Below are 16258 nucleotides of genomic sequence, written 5' to 3'. Positions count from 1 at the left end.
TTTGTAAAATGGTACAGCACTATAGAAAACAGTTTGGCAATTTCTTCAAAAAACTAAACATGGAACTACCATATGATCCAGCAACTGCTCTCCTAGGCATTTATCCCAGGGAAATGAAAACATATATTTACACAAAAACCTGTAAATGAATGTTCAAAGCTGCTGTACTCGTAATTGCTAAAAACTGGAAACAATTCAGATGTCTTTCAATGGGTGAACACTTAAATTTAGTATGTACACTCATACCATGAATGCTACTCAACAATAATTTTTTAAAATGATACGAACAGGTTACCTGGGTGGCTCAGTTTGTTAAGTGACTGCCTTTGGCTCAGGTCATGATCACAGAGTCCTGGGATCAAGTCCCACATCAGGCTCCCAGCTCCACAGGAAGTCTGCTTCTCTTTCTGACCTTCTTCCCTTTCATGTTCTCTCTCACTCTCAAATAAATAAATAAAATCTTTTAAAAAAATGATACACACAACTTGAAATAAATCTCCAGAGAATTATGCTGAGTGAAAAGAGACAATCAGCAAAAGTTACATGTTATTCCATTTATATAATATTCTTTATATTGTATAAGGATATTATATAAAGATATATATATAAAATAATCTATAGACTAGATTCGTGGTTGCCAGGAATTAAACATGTTGGATGGAGGAAGAACATGAGAAAGAAATCAGTGTGGCTGTAAAAGGTCAATATGTAGAATCCCTGTGGTAATGGAACTGGTTTGAATCTTGCCTGTATGAATATCAATATCCTGGTTGTGATACTGTACTCTAGTTTTGCAAGGTGTTATTACTGGGGGAAATGAGGTATCTCATACAGGGGATCTCTGTATTATTTCTTCCAACTGCATGTAAATTTACAATGATTTCAAAGTAAAATTTTTCTTTTTTAAAAAGATTTTATTTATTTGAGAGAGAGAGAGCAGGAGTGGGGGAAGGAGCAGCGAGAGAGGGAAAAGCAGGTTCCCCACTGAGCAAGGACCCCAAAGTGGGGCTCGATCCCAGGACCCTGAGATCATGACCTGTGCTGAAGGCAGATGCTGAACTGAGCCACTCAGGCACACCTCAAAATAAAAATTTTCATTAAAAACTTACATAATTGTCCCAAAGATGAGTGGTATATATTTTTGGCCTTAGTGAGCTAATAAGCTCACAGACTCGTAGGGAAAACAAGTATTCAAGCCAAAAATCATAATTCATTATGATAATATCTCATAATTATATCGTTTACTGTGTAATAGACACTGTCATAAGCTCTTTACTTACATTAACTCATTTCATTTTCACCACACACCTATGAAGTAGGCATTATTATTATTATTTTATGGATGGAAAAAAATTGAAGTACTGATATGTTCAGTGACTTGCACAATGTCATACAACCTGTATCTGGCGTGCCCAACTATATACCAAAGAGTCAAGGGTAAATACAAAAAGTTTTACAGAAGAACTGAATCTTGATAGATATTAAGGAGTTTATCTGGAATTTTAAACAGGTGAATCAATATATACAAATTTCAGTGATGTGAGATAAGAAAATGCTACTAAGGAAAAGTCATTTAAGTTCCCTGGCTCTCAGTCTTCTCCCTCATAAGATAAGTAGCTTGGATGATGCTATCTCTAATGTCCCTCCTAACTCCTAGAGTCTGTGATTTTATGCTACTAATGTAGAAAGTTAAATTACTGGGACACTGTAGGTACAGTCCTTGTTTCTTGTCTCTATGCTGTACTAGAATAACTTATGGGCAATGTGTCTGTGTGTCCAAGAAACAAGAGTATAGCTGTTGTCAATTATAAATGAAATACTACTTGACACGAGTTTAAAAGGCGTTGGAGTTAGCTGGGGAAACAAAACCATCATTTATATTATTGTTTCTATGGGAAAATAACTTTCAAACTAAATATGGCATATAAAGCAATTGTTTGAAAATTGTGCACAGTCTGTTCAAATGTATTCTAATATGTCAGCTCAGAAGAAAAGAAAGAGATAGTTCCTTTAAAAAATTAGAATCAGGCTTGGAAGGAGCTGTGGGTCTTAGAGAAAAGTTAATGAATAATCTTTTGTGTCTGATGCCAATTAGCTTTTATAACAGTTCCAGGCTCAAAGAACAGGAAGCGGCAGAGAAGAATTCAAGAAAGAATTTCCATCCAGACTGGAAAAAAGCAGCAGAGGATAATCCTAGGAAAATTGTGCATATGTAAACAGAATCATTTCCTTTCTTTCTGGTTTAGATTGGAAAAAAAGCAGGAGCTGAAAGATGCTAGGAATAGGAAGGAAGCAAAACCTGAGAAACGATGGTGGAACAGACACAGCTTCTAGTGGGACTCAGTAGTATAACAACAACTAAACGCAGTGCTTTCTCTTAGCTTTTCATCCCTACCAGTGAGAAGAAAAGTTAGAATTCTTGTTCTGCCCAAGTAAACCCAAGGTCGAATCACAACAGTGGAAGTTTTCTTATGATGAAGTACACAACTATGTTGGGGTATCTTATTCAATTGTGCTCTCCATTATGTGTTTTATACTGAAGCTGCAAGCAAAAACAGACACACAGATCAATGTAACAGAATAGAGAACCAGAAATGGACCCACAAATGTATGGCTAACTAACCTTCCACAAAGCAGGAAAAAATATAAAAAGAGTCTCTTTGACAAATGGTGTTGGAAAAACTGGACATGCAGGAAGAATGAAACTGGACCACTTTCTTAGACCATACACAAAAATAAATTGAAAATGGATGAAAGACCTAAATGTAAGATAGGAAACCATCAAAATCCTGGAGGAGAAAATAGGCAGCAACCTCTTTGATGTTGGCCACAGGAACTTCTTACTAGACACATCTCCTGAGGCAAGCGAAACGAAAGCAAAAATGAACTACTGGGGTTCATCAAGATAAAAAGCCTGGGCACAGCAAAGGAAACAATCAACAAAACTAAAAGGCAGCTGATGGAATGGGAGAGGATATTTGTAAATGACATATTGGATAAAGGGCTACTATCCAAAATCTAAACTGAAGGTTGTATACGGACTATACCAAATTTGTGGTTTAATTTATAGTTTAGGACTTAGTTTTTACAGTTGAAATTCTTTTTTTTTATTTGAAATTCTTAGATTCAACTGCCTACTAGATTGTTCCCACTTAGATGTCTCGCACCATACTAAACTTATCTGTACTACTGATCTCAACTTCTGCCTTCTCTTACCACCACTCCTAACACAGCTTTCTTCCAAAAAGAGCCAACACCACAGAATACAAAGGATTATAAAAGCCTACTATAAGGGGCACCTGGGGGGCTCAGTGGGTTAAAGCCTCTGCCTTTGGCTCAGGTCGTGATCCCAGGGTCCTGGGATCGAGCCCCACATCGGGCCCTCTGCTCAGTAGCGAGCCTGCTTCCTCCTCTCTCTCTGCCTGCCTCTCTGCCTACTTGTGATCTCTCTCTCTGTCAAATAAATAAAATCTAAAAAAAAAAAAGAAAAAGAGCCTACTATAAAAATATGCCAACAAATTAGACAAAATCGAAGAATGAAAACTTCCTATGAACATAGTATCTTCCAAGAATAAATCAGGAAGAAATAGAAAATCTAAACAAATTACTGGTAATAAAACTGAAACAAAGCTGAACCAAAAAACTCCCAACAAACAAAAGTCCAGATGGCTTCGAAAGTGAATTCTACCAAACATTTACTTTATTTTTTATTTTTTATAAACATATAATGTATTTTTATCCCCAGGGGTACAGGTCTGTGAATCGCCAGGTTTACACACTTCACAGCACTCACCATAGCACATACCCTCCCCAATGTCCATAACCCCACCCCCCTCTTCCAACCCCCCTCCCCCCAGTAACCCTCAGTTTGTTTTGTGAGATTAAGAGTCACTTATGGTTTATTTATTTACTTATTTGAGATGAGAGAGAAAGGAGAGAAAGCACAAGAGCGGGGTGGGGGGCAGGGGGAGAAGTAGACTCCCCACTGAGCAGGGAGCCTGATGTGGATGGGACTCAATCCTGGGACTCTGGGATCATGGCCTAAGCTGAAGGCAGTCACTTAACCAACTTCATTGCAATGGATGCAGAAAAAGCATTTGACAAAATTCAACAACCATTCCTGATAAAAACTCTCAGCAGAATGGATTTAGAGAGACTGCATCTCAACAAAATAAAGGCTATCTATGGTAAGTCCACGGCTAACATCATCCTCAAAAGCGAAAAACTAAAAGATTTTCCTCTAAGATCAGGAACAACCTAAGTATACCCAACTCTTGCTACTCCTATTGTTCTAGCACTGGAAGTCAGAGCCAGAGTAAACAGGCAAGAAAAAGTAATAAAAGGCATTCATATCAGAGAGGAAGGTGAAAACCTGTGCTGGGAAAACTGAACAGCCACATGGAAAAAAAGGAAACTGGACCACCATCATACCCCATGCACAAATACTAACTCAAATGAAATGAAGAAATCATAAAAATCCTACAAGAAAACATGGAGGTGAGCCCCTAGTTGTCAGTAGATACCAGTTTCAGCAAAGGTTTTTCAGATATGACACCAAAAGTAAAGGTAATAAAAGGAAAACTAAATAAATGGGACTATATAAAACTAAAAAGTTTCTGCTCAACAAAGGAAACAATAAAAAAAAAAAACTAAAAGGCAGCCTTCATAATGGGAGAAGATATCTACAAATGACATATCTGATAAAGGGTTAGATTTCAAAATCTATAAAGAACTTATCAAACCCAATACCCAAATAATAAATAATCCAGTTAAGAAATGGGCAGAGGACCTGAGCAGACATTTTTCCAAAGAAGACATACAGATGGCCAAGAGACACATGAAAAGATGCTTAACATCACACATCATTAGGGAAATGCAAATCAAACCTACAATGAGAAACCACCTCACACCTGTCAGGATGGCTAAAATCAACAACACAGGAGAGGTGCCTGTGTGGCTCAGTAGGTTAAGCCTTCGGCTCAGGTCATGATCTCGGGGTCTGGGGACTAAGCCCCGAATCAGGCTTCTGGCTCAGCAGGGAGTCTGCTTTTCTCCCTCTACTCCTTCCCACTGTTCACTCTCTCTCAAATAAATAAAATCTTTAAAAAAAAAAAAAAAAACACATACACACACACACAGGAAACAACAGATATTGGTGAGAATGCAGAGAAAGGGGACTGTTGGTAGAAGTCCAAATTGGTGCAGCCACTCTAGAAAATGGTATGGAGGTTCCTCAAAAAGTTAAAACCAGAACTACCCTATGACCCAGCAATTACACTACTAGGTATTTATCCAAAGGATACAAAAGTACTGATTTGAAGACACATATGCACCCTAATGCTTATAGCACCATTATGAACAACAGCCAAATTATGGAAAAAGCCCAAAAGTCCATCAACTGATGAATGGATAAAGAAGCTGTGGTATATATACACAATTGAATATTACTCAGACATCAAAAAGAATGAAACCTCATTTGCAACTACACGGATGGAGCTAGAGTGTATTATGCTCAGTGAAATAAGTCAGTCAGAAAGATAAATACCATATGATTTCACTCATGTGGAATTTAAGAAACAAAACAGATGAACATAGGGGAAGGGGGAAAAAGAAAAGAGAGTGAGGCAAACCATAAGGGACTCTTAACTGCAGAGAACAAACTGAGAGATAATGGAAGGGAGAAGGGAAGGAAATGGCCTAAATGGGTGATGGGTATTATGGAGGGCACTTGTTGGGATAAGCACTGGGTGTTTTAAGTGATGAATCATTGAGTCCTACTCCTGAAATCAGTATTTCACTGCATTTTAACTAACTAGAATTTAAATAAAAACTTGAGGGGCACCTAGGTGGCTCAGTCAGTTAGGTGTTTGCCTTCAGCTCAGGTCATGATCCCAGAGTCGGGGGATCGAGCCCTGCATTGGGCTCCCTGCTCAATGAAGAGTCTGCCTCTCCCTCTCACCAACCCCTCTCTTGTGCTCTCACTCTCTCAAATAAATAAAATCTTAAAAAAATTGAAACAGACTAAAATAAAATAAAATAAAATAAGAAACAAAACAGATGAACATATGGGAAGGAGAAAAAAAGAGAAAGAAGAGGTTGGGGTGCCCTGGTGGCCCAGCTGGTTAAGCATCTGACTCTTGATTTTGGCTCAGGTCATGATCTTAGGGTTCTAAAATTGAACCCTGTGTTGGGTTCTGTGATGGGCAGGGAGTCTGCTTGAGATTCTCTCTCTCCCTCGCCCTCTGCCCCTCCCCACGCTTACATGTGTGCTGTCTCTCCCAAATAAATAAATCTTTAAGAAAAAATTAAAAAAGGGAGGGCGGCAAACCATAAAGGACTCTTTTTTTTTTTTAATTTAATAAACACTCCTTTAGTTGAACAACCTCTACACACAAAATATATATGGTTTAGGATCTTTTTAAGTGGAAGGAAACTTAGGTCTCAAGAGACATTCAGTCTACTGTTTTCTGAAAATCATTTAACTGAGCTTAAGAAATACTGAAAAATACTGAAAAATACTGCATTCAACCTAAAAATGTGGTTCCAAGGTAACATTATTCTGCATACCATCATGATAAAAGACTAGGACTGTCCACATTTGCAAGAAAATCCAATTTTAAAAGCTTATTCTTACCAAACTCCTAAAAAGAGCCATTTGGGAGTAAACCAGGGCATTACATCACCCCCCAAAAAGCTATAGTTTTTATTATACGTACCAACAAATCTACATGGCTAGTTTCTGCATTCTACTTTTACAGAATTTATTTTACATCTCCTATACCAAATGGCATTTTAAAAGCTGACATATAAACCCCTTAATAAGATAAAGCAAAGACAAAAGCATTTATCTTATTAGAAACAAGATACACCATCGCTTACAGTCTTTTTTTTTTTTTTTAAGATTTTATTTGACAGACAGAAATCACAAGTAGGCAGAGAGGCAGGCAGAGACATAGAGAGAGAGAAGCAGGCTCCCTGCTGAGCAGAGAGCCCAATGTGGGGCTTGATCCCAGGACCCTGGGATCATGCCCAAGCCGAAGGCAGAGGCTTTAACCCACTGAGCCTCACAGGTGCCCCTCACTTACAGTCTTTAAACATTATTTTACTTTAACTTTAATGATTTGACAATGCATTCATGGAACAATCTGCTGATAACTAATTTTTTAATAAAGATTTTATTTATTTGACACACAGAGATCACAAGTAGGCAGAGAGGCAGGCGGGGGGGGGGGGGGAGCAGGCTCCAAGCTGAGCAGAGAACTTGATGTGGGGCTTGGTCCCAGGACCCTGAGATCATGACCTGAGCTGAAGGCAGAGGCTTAACCCACTGAGGCACCCAGGCATCCCCTGCAGATAACTTTTAAGAGACAAATTTTAAGAGACAAATTAAAGAACAGTTTTAAGCAGCCATAACTATCCTAAATTGTTTATTAGGTAAGGATTTTACAAACATTACTTATATTAGTGGTAACGGTGGAGCTGGAAAGTATTGTGTCTTCTCTTATGTCTCTCAGTGAGAACCACCAGTAGTGTGGTGGAACTTGTGACCCTTTCCAAGGTCATGGCTCTTGCAGCCTACAGATGTCAGCCCTCATATCTCCCTGTGCTTGTGGACTGGTCTGGTGATCCACTGGGTGTCAGGATTTTTCTGATAGCTTTATGGAATGGAGCAATAAGGATAATCTCAAAGAATTTGTACATGCAATCTACAACAACCCAGTAAAAATTCAAGACTCTCAGAGCCCCACAGTGGTGTCCAGCTCACTCCTCTACAACAGACTGAAGGCTTGTGGCAAACTTCAGCTGGTTAACACCATGATGGACAAGACTGCCATAGGTAGCACCCTTAGGAACTCGGCATTTGTGGTCATCATGTCGCACATGAATCCGACGTATGACATAACCTTGCTTGGCCTTGTAACCCAGTCTTGTGCTCTATCAGGCTCTGTTGGGCAGGGGGCCCTGTGGAGCACAGAAAGCTGGGGTACTACCAGCAGCACACCCTGAGAGGAAAGCACATTACATCGGATGGCTTCTTCCTCCACAGCTCCTGGATGTACTTGTAAGTGTCCATCTTGGCTTACCTTTGAGCTGATGGCTGCCAATGGATGGAAAGGAAAGAGCCTTTCTCCCAAGACTCTTAACTATGGAGAATAAACTGAGGGTTGCTGGAGGAGTGGTGGGTGGGGGATGGGTAATGGGTATTAAGGAGGGCACTGGTAACGAGCACTGGGTGTTATATGTAAGTGATGAATCAACTGAGGTCTACTACTGAAAAACATTGCACTGTATTTAACCTAACTAGAATTTAAATAAAAACCTGAAACATAAAAAATAAAAATTAAGAAATTAAAAACAAAACTAGCATATTATATAACAGTTCTGTCTCAAATAGAGGGTCTCTTATAGAGAGCAAAAAAGAAAAAAATACCACATGATCCAGATTTACACTTCTCAAAGGGTATCTGTATACTAAAACATGGAAATGATCCACGAGTCCATTAAGCAAAAAAATCACCAAGCAAAACATAGATATACATACAATGGGATATTAACCAGTCTTAAGAAGGAATTAAAGTCTGCAATATGCTACAAAATAGATGAAGCTTGAAGACATTGTGCTAAATAAAATAAACCAGTGACAAAAAGACAAATACTGTATGATTTCACTAATAGGAATACTAAAAGTACTCAAAATCAGAGACAGAAAATAAAACTGTGTGGGGGTCCCTGGGTGGCTCAGTCAGTTAAGTGTCTGCATTCAGCTCAGATTGTGTTCTCAGAGTACCAGGATTAAGGCGCAAGTTGGGCTCCCTACTCAGCAGAGTCCCCTTCCCCCTTTCCCTCTGCTCCTCCCCGTTCTCTCTCTCTCTCTCTGTCTCTCAAATAAATAAATAAAATCTTTAAAGAAAGAAAAAAGGGTGGCTCAGTCAATTAAGCAGCTGCCTTCAGCTTGGGCCATGATCCCAGAGTCCTGGGATTGAGCCCTGCACTGGGCTCCCTGCTCAGCGGAGAGCCTGCTTCTCCCTCTCCCTCTACCTGCCACTCTGCCTACTTGTGCTCTCTCTCTATCTATTAAATAAATAAATAAAATCTTAAAAAAAAAAAGAAAAGAAAAGAAAACTGGTTGCTAGGAGCTAGAAAGATGGGTGGAAATGGGGGACTTTGTTTAATGGGTATAGGGTTTCAGTTTTACAAGTTGAAAAGATTTATGGACATGTATGGTAGTGGCAGTTACAACATTATGGATGTATTTAATACCAATGAACTGTATACTTAAAAATAATTCCATGGTAAATTTCATGTTATGTGCATTTTACCACAACAAAAATTTTTAAAATAAAAAAAGGAAGGAGAAATTAAGACAGTCATGGATTAAAAAAAAAAAAAACAGAACTTGGGACGCCTGGGTGGCTCAGTTGGTTGGGCGGCTGCCTTCCGCTCAGGTCATGATCCCAGCGTCCTGGGATCGAGTCCCACATCAGGCTCCTTGCTCGGCAGGGAACCTGCTTCTCCCTCTGTCTCTGCCTACCATTCCGCCTGCCTGTGCTTGTGCTCTCTCTCTCCCTCTAACAAATAAATAAATTAAAAAAAAAAACAAAAAACAGAACTCACTGCTAGCAAATCTGTTCTGTAAGACTAGCAAAGGGAGTCCTTCAAACTAAAATGAACGAACACTAGATATTAATTCAAATGAACCAAAGAAAAAGAGCAGTGATAAAGGTAACTATATAGGTAAATACAAAAGGCAGTATAAATGGATTTTTGCTTATATCCTGTATTGTTAAGATGGCAATACTACCTAAATTGATCTATATATTCACTGTAATACTTGTCAAAATCCTGGCTATCATTTTTGGAGAAACTAACAAGCTGATCCTAAAATTCATATAGAAATGCAAAGCACCCCAATAGCCAAAACAATCTTGAAAACTAACAAAATTAGGAAACTCACACTTCTCAATTTCAAAATTTACTATATAGCTATAGTAATCAAGACAGTATGATACTGACATGAAGACAAAATATATAAATATATAAAGGCATATATATAAATGGCACAGAATTGAGAACATAGAAATCAACTTCTTACATTTATGGTAAACTGATCTCCAACAAGGATGCCAAGACCATTCCATGTGGAAAAAAAGCATCTTTTTCTACAAATGATACTGGGAATATGGGATATTCACACGCAAAAGAACAAAGTTATAAACTACATCCTCATGCCATACACAAAAATTAACTCAAAATGGACCATAGACTTAAATGCAAGAGCTAAAACTATACCACTCTTAAAGGAAAACAAAAAAGTCTCTGTGACCTTGGGTTAAGCAATAATATTTTAGATATAACACCAAGAGCAAAAACAATGAAAGAAAAAAAAATAAGTAAATGGACTTCATCAAAATCAAAACCTGTTTGGCTTCAAAGGATACCACTGAGAAAGTGAAAAGACAAGGCTCAGAATGCAAGAATTTTTTGTAAATCATATATCTGATAGGAAAATGTACCAAAAATATGTAAAGAACTTTTACAGCTCAACAGTAAAAAGGCAAGAGCTGGGCAACTCAGTCGGTTAATGTCCTACTCTTGATTTTGTCTCAGGTCATGATCTCAGACCCTGCTTGGGCTCCATGCTGGGCGTAGACTGCTTGAGATTCTATGTCTCCTCTTCCTTGGCCCTCCCCCTGCTTGTGTGCGCTCGCTCTCTCTCTCTCTCTCTCTCTCTAAAATAAACAAAACCTTAAAAAAAAAAAAAAAGACAAGTCAATGTTAAAAATGAGCATAAGATTTGAATAGACATCAGATATTTGTGTATCTTTGGAGAAATAAGCACATGGGAAGATGCTGAACATCATTAGTCATTAGAAATCAAAATCACAGTCACTTCACACCCAGTAGGATGACTAATTTTTTTCTAGGATGGCTAATATTAAAAGACAGACAATAATGAGTATCGACAAGGATGGGGAGAAACTGGAACTTCATACAATGCTGACTGAAATCTAAAATGCTGTAGTTGCTTCTAAAAATAGGCAACTTCTGAAAATGTTAAGCACAGAATTACCATATTCACCCAGCAATTCTACTCCTAGGGATCCACCCAAGAGAAATGAAAACACATGTCCACATGAAAACTTACATACAAGTGTTTACAGCATTATCATTCATAAAAGCCAAGAAATGGCTACAAGCTAAATGTCCATCAACTGATGAGTGAATAAACAAATGTGATCTATTCATACAATGGAATATTATTTGACACAAAAAAGGAATAAAGTACTGCTATAACATGAATGAACCTTGAAAACACTGTGCCATGAAAAAGTCCATCACAGAAGGCTACACAGACTGTATCACTCCGTAAACATCACATGTCTAGCAAAGAAAATGCATAGAGACAGAAATTAGATTAGTGGTTGCCAGTGGGGGAATACTGAGAATAACTGCTAATAGGCACTGGGTTTCATTTTTGATGGTTGTACACCTTTGTGAATACACTTAAACCCAATAAATTATACATTTTATTTATTTTTTTAAAGATTTTATTTATTTATTTGACAGACAGAGATCATAAGTAGGCAGAGAGGCAGGCAGTATACATTTTAAAAAGGTGAATTTGGGGTGCCTGGGTGGCTCAGTGGGTTAAAGCCTCTGCCTTCAGCTCAGGTCATGATCCCAAGGTCCTGGGATCAAGCCCCACATCGGGCTCTCTGCTCTGCAGGGAGCCTGCCTCCCCTTCTCTCTCTGTCTGCCTCTCTACCTACTTGTGATCTCTGGCCGTCAAATAAATAAATAAAATATTTTTAAAAATAAAAATAAATAAAAATAAAAAGGTGAATTTTATGGTATTTCAATTATATCTCAAAAAAGCTGTTACTTTTAATGAGAGAATATTAACAAGAGTCAGAGAAATAAAGAAATATTATATACAGAAGAATAAAGAGAAAAATGACAGCAGCTTTCTTGACAGAAACTATGTATGCCAGAAAAGAATGGAGAAAAAAAAAAAAGAATGGAGAAACATCTTTAGAGTACTGAAATTGGGTGGGCCTGTCAACTTGGATTCTACACCCAAAAAAAAATATCTTTCACAAATAAGAGTGAGGAGCACCTGGTGGCTCAATTGGTTGAGCATCCAATTCTTAATTTTGGCTCAAGTCATGATCTCAGATTATGGGATTAAGTTCTGCATCAGGCTCCACACTGAGCACGGAGCCTGCTTGGGATTCTCTCTTTCTCCCTCTCCTCCCCACTCATTTAGTCTCTCTAAAGACTAAATGAAATCTTTAAAAATAAATAAATAAAAGTGAAATACTTTCACACACCCTTAAAAATGCTGAAAGAATTCACCAGCAGCAGAAATTTTAAATGAACTCCATCAGGGAGAAGGAAAATTATAGCACATGGAAATCTGCATTTACACACACACGAAAACAGAAGTGAACTGGAAACTGTAACAATGTAGATAAATTTACTTATTTATTTTATTTATTTTTAGGGTGATAAGATAGTTTACTTTTTTTTATTTTTTCAGTGTTTCAAGATTTATTGTTTATACACCACACCCAGTGCTCCATGCAATATGTGCCCTCCTTAATACCCACCACCAGGATCACCTATCCCCGAGCCCCTTCCCTTCCAAAACCCTCAGTTTGTTTCTCAGAGTCCACAGTCTCTCATGGTTCATCTCCCCCTCCTATTTCCCCCAATCTCACTATTATTTCCTTCTCCTAATACCCTCCATGTTATTTCTTATGCTCCACAAGTAAGTAAAACCATATGATAATTGTCTTTCTCTACTTGACTTATTTCACTCAGCATAATCTCTTCCTTCATTTTTTATTTTAATCTCCTGAAAATACGAGCACCTGGGTGGTTCAGTCAGTTAAGCATCTGCCTTTGGCTCAGGTCATGATCCCAGGGATCCCATGATCCCAGAAAATATAATTGACTATTCAAAGTAAAAACAATAGCAATATTACTTATACATATTCTATAAAATTTATATCACATGTAAAATGCAAGTAAACAATAGTGCAAAGGCTGGTAGGGAAGAAATGGAAGTATATTTCTTTTAAAGATTTAATTTATTTATTTGAGAGAGAGAGAGAGCAAGCATGAGGGGGCGGGTAGGGGGAGAGGAAGAAGCAGATTCCCTGCTAAGCAGTAAGCCTAAGGACATGGGATTTGATTCCAGCACCCAGAGACTGACCTGAGCCAAAAGCATAAACTTAATAGACCAAAACACCCAGGTGCCCCAGAAATGGAAGTGTATTGTGGAAAGGTTATACAAGCGAAGTAGCATAATATCACTTGAAAGTAGATTATGTTAAATTAAAGATATGACCAGATGTTGGCAAACTATAATTTGCAGGCCAAATCTGGCCTACTCCCCATTTTCATAAATAAAGTTTTATTGGAGGGACACCTGGGTAGCTCAGTTGGTTAAGTGTCTGCCTTCAGCTCAGGTCATGATCCCAGGGTCCTGGGATCAAGTCCCTATTGGGCTTCTTGTTCAGACAGGAGCCTGCTTCTCATTTGCCTGCTCTGCCTGCCGCTCCCCTTGCTTGTGCTCTCTCTCTCTGACAAACAAATAAATACAATCTTAAAAAATAAATAAATAAAGTTAAGGGGTGCCTGGGTGGCTCAGTGGGTTAAGCCCCTTCCTTCAGCTCAGGTCATCATCTCAGGGTGCTGGGATCGAGCTCCGCATCGTGCTTTCTGCTCAGCAGGGAGCCTGCTTCCCCCTCTCTCTCTGCCTGCCCCTCTGTCTACTTGTGATCTCTGTCAAATAAATAAATAAAATCTTTAAAATAAAGTAAAGTTTTATTGGAACAAAGCCAGAGTCATTCATTTACATATTGTGTCTAGCTGCTTTTGTACAATGGCAGAGTCAAATAGTTATGACAAAGATAGTATAGTGCAACAAATCTAAAATTTACTATATGGGTCTTTATGGAAAAAGTTTGCTGGTCTCTCATGTATACTATAAACCCTCAGACAGGCACACAAGAAATTATAGCTCATAAACCAAAAAAGGAGATAAAATGGAAACATAAAAGATATTTAATCCAAAAAGAAGGCAAAAAAAATAAGAAAAAGAGAACAAATAATAGATGGGACAAATAGTACTTGGTAGATTTGATCACAACTATATCAATAATCTTGAATAAGTGGTCTAAATATCCTACTAAATAGGCAAAGATTATCAGGTTGGGTAAGACAGTAAGACCCAACCATATGCTGCCTTTAAGAAATCCACAAAAAGGGCGCCTGGGTGGCTCAGTGGGTTGAGCCTCTGCCTTTGGCCCGGGTCATGATCTCAGGGTCCTGGGGTCGAGCCCCACATCGGGCTCTCTGCTCGGCGGGGAGCCTGCTTCTCCCTCTCTCTCTGCCTGCCTCTCTGCCTACTTGTGATCTCTCTCTGTCAAATAAATAAATAAAATCTTAAAAAAAAAAAAAAGAATTCCACAAAAAATATAGACAGAAATAGGTTAAAACAAAATGATAGGGATTCTGGAGCTGTAAGCACAGTTCATTCTATCACTCCTATTGAATGCAACTACAAAATCTTGGACAGAATGCTAGGAGTAGTATTTGAGGACTCTGAAAAGTCCTTATTAGCAGGTGGACAGGAGAAGACCCGAATTCCATCATATCTGGGTTTTCCCTCCCTCGAGGATCCTAAAGCCTGAATTTAATACATCAAAAAAATCTCGACGTGAAAAATGGGGTACACCTAGAGACAGCTCGAAGAGAAGCCCCTTTACTGGCTCAGAGCAGGAACGGGAACTCCTAATACTCAAGAAGTGTGAAAATCCCCCATGTTTTCTTTCCTTCCTCCATTCTCTCATACCCAGACCCCCAGGCAATCCTATAGTGGCAGTACTGAAGGGAACAGCAGCAGTAAGTGGTTATAAGCAGTGGTGATAAGAATCATCAAAGCTGGGGCACCTTGGTGGCTCAGTCAAGTAATAAGTGTCTGCTTTCAGCTCAGATCTGCTTTCAGATCTTGGGGCCCTGGGATGGAGCCCTGGGTTGGGCTCCCTGCTCAGTGGGAAGTCTGTTTCTCCTTCGCCCTCCGCCCCTCCCCCCAAACTTGTACGCTCTCTCTCTCCCAAATAAATAAATAAAAACCTTTTAAAAGGAAAAAAAGTTAAAACTTATCAAACCTTAAGCACACACAGACTACACATGGTGCCGTTTGCAGTCTAGAGAAATGTAAGCAAATGTAAAGATATGGTATTACATCATAACTGCATAAAATTAACTGTAGTGCATATGTGCTACTGTAATAATTTCATAGCCACCTCCTGTTGCTTTTGTGGTGAGCTCAGGTGTTGCAAGCACCTACTTAAAACAACATGTGACAGTTTGTTTCTCTAGTAAATTGCATGTATTGCAGTAAAACGTGATTTTTTGTGGTTCTCAACATATTTTTCATTGTGTTTAGTGCAATATCATAAAACCTGAGTTAACACTAGTGATGCTGGAAGTGCTACCAAGAAATAGAAAAAAGTCATGACATTTTAAGAAACAGTTATGTGAGTGCAGGACTGCTATAAGAAAGGCATACCTACTGTCTCTAACATGATTCTAGAAAAGTGAAGTTGTATTAGGGCAACTTAAAGCAAAAGGAAAGTGAAGGATCTAAACCTGGAGAATTTATTGTCAGCAAAGGATGGTTTGATTTTAGAAAGAGGTTTTACCTAAAAAATGTCAAGATAACAGAAGCAGTAACGCGTTCCCAGACACCACTAAAATAATCACAAAGGAGAAAAGATATCTGCCTGAAAAGGTTTTTAATGCAGACAACATGCCTTTTCTGGGGAAAAAAAAAAAAATGCCACAAAGGACATTTATAAGTTAGAAAGAGAAGCAAGCACCACGATTTAAGGCAGGAAGAGATAGGCTAACTCTACAATTTTGCACAAATGCAGTTGGGTTTATGATCAGAACTGCCCTTACCTATAAAATCGCTAACCCCTGGGCCTTGAAGTTAGAAAAGATAAACACCAGCTGCCAGTCTTTTGGTTATTCAACAAGAAGGCTAGACAGGAAGAACCCTTTTCTGTACTGGTTGCATCAATATTTTATCCCTTAAGTCAAGAAGTCCCTTACTAGTAAGGGACTGCCTTTTAAAGTTCTTCTGACATTGGACAATGCCCATGGTCAACCAAAACCCCATGAGTTCAACACCAAAGGCATCAAAGTAGTCTACTTGTCCCCAAATACAACGTCTCTAATACAG

The 16258-nt window shown here is 38.6% G+C and overlaps 1 protein-coding gene and 1 pseudogene across 2 annotated transcripts in view; both read right to left on the bottom strand.

The window, feature by feature from the left end:
- Positions 1-16258, bottom strand: part of ZSWIM5 (zinc finger SWIM-type containing 5) — a 224171-nt gene that overhangs the window by 139492 nt on the left and 68421 nt on the right. The window lies entirely within an intron of this gene.
- Positions 7410-8074, bottom strand: LOC125097155 (60S ribosomal protein L15-like; annotated as a pseudogene).

This window comes from Lutra lutra, chromosome 4 (genome assembly GCF_902655055.1).
Source record: "Lutra lutra chromosome 4, mLutLut1.2, whole genome shotgun sequence".
Taxonomy (NCBI): Eukaryota; Metazoa; Chordata; class Mammalia; order Carnivora; family Mustelidae; genus Lutra; species Lutra lutra.
This window is presented reverse-complemented; position numbering and strand designations above follow the sequence as displayed.